Below are 5,708 nucleotides of genomic sequence, written 5' to 3'. Positions count from 1 at the left end.
TCCTCTAATGCAGGACTCCCCAGGAGCACGGAGGCTTGGGCAGCAACCCCTGCATGCCATTCTTTCCAGGCTGCCAAGAACAGGGAGATAAACCATCACCATCATCTAAAAGCTGGTCAAGAAAAATAAAAGAAAAAAACTTAAGGGGTTAATCTCCTACACAATTCATTTACTTCATTTGAATGTTAGAGCCACTCACGTTTATTTGTGTTTTTCTAATTTATAGTTTAAATTTATTTGTAAAAAATTAAAGGAGAGTGGGTCTTTCCCTCATGTTCACTCTGACATCCCTTAGCATCTTTTTTTATGTGATAACTGTAGGTCATTAGCATGCATATCGAGTTTGCCCTTAGGTGGTGGGAGTTCAAACACACAAAGACCCACTATTTGCACAAAATTGTTCTTGCTGGTTTGGAATAGGCTGCCATTTTTTTTTAATGTTATTGCAGCATGTATATTTATTATGAAATTCAGATAAAATGTGCTTATGTTCTGCTACTATGTTTGATCGACTCCTAATCACAGTGAGCTCTTCATTAGTTCAATATGTGGTTTGCCCTCAAGTGCGCTGTTTATTAGTTTGTAATGTGCCACTGTGAGTACTGACATTTACAGTTGTTTAGAGATGGAGCAGTGGAAACAGCCTTTCCCCCTTTTTCTGTGTATTGGGGATGGGCGTAATAACAGTTTGGGGAGCTTTTTAAATCTCCCAAAAGAGGAAAGTGGCCTGCTCTGGCAGGTGTGTGCAGGATAGAATACGTTTCATTTGTTCTGGTACCAAGAATGAGCGTGGTACTATGGTAGTTCTCTTAGGATTTGTATGTGCTCTGGGCTCATGAAGATATTACATCATGAGCTGGGGCAGTTGCATTCTTTTTTGATGGCCTAAAAAGGGGTTATTTCTGGGGAATGAAAGGCTCCCATCATTGACTGTGGATGTGGAAAACCTTTCCTAGCTTAGAGCATTTGTACCTATAATACATTTTAAAGTCAGAGTTCATGTTCCCTGTTTTAATCACATGACTACATGTCCCAGTACACAAAAGGGCCCTGGTTGGCATTCTTCTCAATGTATTTAGTAAAGGTAAGAAATCCTTTGAGAGTTTAGATGTCCCTGAAACAAGCATATAGGCTCTAGTCAAGAATGAATTCGAGTGAAGGAAAGCCGTGTGACACCTGGCATTCCTCTCTGTTCATGGAGCTTCTTTGAGGCTAGAAGATTGATTTTACCATCTAAAACTCTCTGATTAATACCTAGTCTTCAACCACATTGGCTACTTTGACATAGGAATTTACTTCTTTTCCTTGAATGGAAAACACTTTAAAAATAATAACAAACGTTATTATAAATGAATATATGCAAGAGTACTTAGTTGAAACGAAAAGGAGTTTTAGTAGACAGTATTATACTACATTTGAAAATCAAGTTTATGCGACTTAAAATGTTTACAAAGTGCAGTGCAATCTACTGTTTGTGAGTGTCAAAGTGTTATAAGGAAAGTGTCTATACAATCACAGAGTCATATTTCCCCACAGAGTTCTTTACAAAGAGTGAAATATGTTCTTATACCTTTCAGTTTCAGTTAGAGGCATACTTTGTGCAATATTTATGTGAATGTGCCTATACATTATGAATTATTTCAGTCATATGTTGCCTAAATCATAACTTGATGATGCTTGGGAAAGAATCAACAGTTAAAACCTCATGAAGTTCTGATGTCTGTGTTCCAAAATACATCACAGTCACGTTATTAAGATGTAGGGAGAAAGGTATGTGCGCTCCCTGGGGTGGGCATTTCTGATTACCTCCATCTGGCATCCTCATGTTACTTTTAGAAATATGACTTTAATAGGAAAGCAATATAATTTTACAGATAAAGTAACAGATTTGCCTGAATTCACAGAAAAAAAGTGCAAATATTGGGTCCTCGTGACTTCAACTGGCTCTTCCAAATTGTATGAATTTATTAATGTATTAGATAAACCCAGTTTCAGAATTATAAAGAAAAAATGTTAGACCACATAATGTGGCTAATTAACAGTGGTACGATTTCTAGCCCAAGCATTTAAAATGGACTTAAAGTCCTGTTCTTGCTTTTTCTTTCTGAACTTGCTGCTTTTGCATTCTTTGAGTTCAGTTTAAAGGCAGTTACTTTAAGTCCATTTTAAACTCTCAGGCTAGAAATCGTACCACTGTTAATTAGCCACATTATTTGGTCTAACATTTTTCCTTTACAATTCTGAAACTGGGTTTATCTAACACATTGATAAATTATTTCAAAGGTATTTTTATAGTTCAAATCACTTCACTTTTACCCTGACATATATAAATGACTAGGAATGACCTTCAGATCGTGTTTAGCATCTGTAACCAATCTGACAATAATGCGTTCATCAGGTACCTATGGATTAAATCATATACTGGCATATTTAAGCTGAATGTCAGTCTGGAAATAAATTTACCATATTAACTGAAATACCACTGTTTGTGTAGGTATTTTTGTCATATATTTAAGAAATAGCTAACAAGGATGGAAATCATATTACAATAACTTAAGTCTTTCTTCAAAGTGTGTGCAGTCCTTTGCAATACCTCATTCAGCCAAGTATTTGTTCTCTTTCTCATTCAGTATAAGGCAGCCTTTTTTTTTTTTTTTGAGACGGAGTCTCCCTCTGTCGCCGGGCCTGGAGTGCAGTGGCTGGATCTCAGCTCACTGCAAGCTCTGCCTCCCGGGTTTACGCCATTCTCCTGCCTCAGCCTCCTGAGTAGCTGGGACTACAGGCGCCCACCACCTCGCCCGGCTAGTTTTTTGTCGGCTAGTTTTTTGTATTTTTTAGTAGAGACGGGGTTTCACCAGGTTAGCCAGGATGGTCTCGATCTCCTGACCTCGTGATCCGCCCGTCTCGGCCTCCCAAAGTGCTGGGATTACAGGCTTGAGCCACCGCGCCAGGCCGCTAAGGCAGCTTTCAATTTGCTTAGCAGGCAACATTAGAAGGTTAGAGTTCAGCAGAAACATAGAATTTTAAAATGTGAGTTCAACTGAATAAATTTGAATTTTTGTAGAAGGTAAAGAATCAAAATACTTGTATATTTAAAGATTGAAGTATATGATAATCATTTGAAGTATTTGATTAAAACTAATAGGTTTTCCAGAAATTAAAAAAACCAATTTTTTTTTTTTTTTTTTTTTTGATACGGAGTCTCGCTCTGTGGCTCAGGCTGGAGTGCAGTGGCGCGATCTAGGCTCACTACAAGCCCCGCCTCCCGGGTTCCCGCCATTCTCCTGCCTCAGCCTCCCGAGTAGCTGGGACTACAGGCGCCTGCCACCACGCCAGGTTAATTTTTTGTATGTTTAGTAGAGACGGAGTTTCACCGGGTTAGCCAGGATGGTCTCAATCTCCTGACCTCGTGATCCTCCCGCCTGGGCCTCCCAAAGTGCTGGGATTACAGGCGTGAGCCACCGCACCCGGCAAAAAAAAAAATTTTTAAACTAAAGCTGACTTCTAGAAAATATGAAAATGTAAATCAGCCCTATCCAGAATATAGTTTCTGTAAAATTTAGTCATTTTACAATAGTATAACTATTAAAAAATGTAACTGCTATTTTAATGTTTTGAAATAAATTAAAACATTTTAAAATATGAATACTGTAGCTTAAAAGAAAGAAACTGGAGAAGGAAAAAGTAGAGAAAGAAATGCCGATTCCAGTCCAAAACTTTATTTGCCAAGTTTTCTTAATAATGACTTTTACCAATTTATGAATTATTGTAAACAGAATCTATAATGGAAATACTGAAAGACTTTTGCCTAAAGTGGCATTATTGAATACTGCTATGATGCTACGGTAATGTAATAAATTATTGTTACAAAGTGCTGTTTTTACCTTAATTTTTATTTTGTGTGTCTTGAAAACTAGTATTAAAGGTATTGAGATTGTGCAAATGCTGGGCACACTTGGCATTAAATAATGTTTTTATTTTACAAAATTGTAATATGACCATGCAAGTATTTAATTAATTAATTAATTTTGAGACGGAATCTCACTCTGTTGCCCAGGCCAGAGTGCAGTGGCGCGATCTTGGCTCACTGCAACCTCCACCTCCCAAGTAGCTCGGACTACAGATGCATGCCACCATGCCCAGCTAATTTTGTATTTTTAGTAGAGATGGGGTTTCACTCTGTTGGCCAGGCTGGTCTCGAACTCCTGACCTCATGACCTGCCCACCTCAGCCTCCCAAAGTGCTGGGATTACAGGCATGAGCCACCGTGCCTGGCTGCAAGTGTTTATCAAAAGAATACAAACTGAAAAAATAGTTACGGGATTTTAAAAAGTTAGGAGATTAAAAAGAGTTATGGGATTTAAAAAGTTATGAGATTAAAAAGTTATGGATATAGTTATGTTATGGGATAAAAAAGTTATGGGATAAAAAATGTTATGGTCAGTGGCTCACGCCTTGTAATCTCAGCACTTTGGGAGGCCAAGGTGGGTGGATCACCTGAGGTAGGGAGTTTGAGACCAGTCTGACCAACATGGAGAAACCCCATCTCTACTAAAAATACAAAATTAGCCGGGCGTGGTGGCGAATGCCTGTAATCCCAGCTACTCAGGAGGCTGAGGCAGGAGAATCGCTTGAACCCGGGAGGTGGAGGTTGCGGTGAGCTGAGATTGTGCCATTGCACTCCAGCCTGGGCAACAAGAGTGAAACTCCATCTCAAAAGAAAAATTAAAAAGTTATGGAAAAAAGTTGTGGAAAAAATTCCAAAAAAAGGTTTATGAAAAAGTTATGGGATAAAAATTAAATAAATAAATAAATAAAAGCAGGCCACTGTGAACAAAGCCTGGAGAAGTGTCTAATGGGGGAGACAGGTGCAGATGAGTTGAAGATCACCGTCATCCAAAAGCAGGGAACTAGGCCTGGGGCTATATCTCACGCCTGTAATCCCAGCACTTTGGGAGGCTGAGGTGGGCGGATCACCTGAGATCAGGAGTTGGAGACCAGCCTGGCCAATATGGTGAAACTCTGTCTCTACTAAAAATACAAAAAATTAGCCAGGCATGGTGGCGGGCACCTGTAATCCCAGCTACTCAGGAGACTGAGGCAGGAAAATCGCTTGAACCCAGAAGGCGGAGGTTGCAGAGGGCCCAGATGGCACCACTGCACTCCAGTCTGGGTGACACAGAAAGACTCCATCTCAAAAAAAAAAAAGCCTTAATTAAAAAAAAAAAAGCAGGACCCTGTCAGCAAAGCTTGGAGAAGTGGGGCCAGAGGCTCCATCCCCACCATGTCCCTATCACCCCTTCCCAGTCACTCCTTTACCATTTGAGTAGCAAGACAAGACCCCTGTCTAACGGGGAGAGACAAACAGACCCTTTGCCACCTTGGCCAGGGCTGAGTCCTTAAATTTCTGGATGATGATGATTGTGATTTAAGAGGCAGAGGCTGATGGAGTTGGTTTGTTTAGAGGAGGCCTAATGGCCTCCTTACTCTCACCAAAGCAATTTTTCCCTCAGCGAAGTTCGCGTCTTCTTACTCAGAGAGGCAGGTGAGGCGGGACAGTGGGACTAACTGTAGACCAGGTGAGGGCACGGACTGCTGGGGGTGGCCCCCCTTCCCCCATGTACATATTGTTTCTGTGTAACGTTTTGTATATTCCGGGGGGTAGGGCTGCCCCTGTATTGTAGGTAGTGGAGATTGGAGCTGGCACG

The sequence above is a fragment of the Rhinopithecus roxellana genome, chromosome 5 (genome assembly GCF_007565055.1).
Source record: "Rhinopithecus roxellana isolate Shanxi Qingling chromosome 5, ASM756505v1, whole genome shotgun sequence".
Lineage (NCBI taxonomy): Eukaryota > Metazoa > Chordata > Mammalia > Primates > Cercopithecidae > Rhinopithecus > Rhinopithecus roxellana.
The sequence above is the reverse complement of the archived record's forward strand: the minus strand, read 5'-3'. Positions refer to the sequence as shown.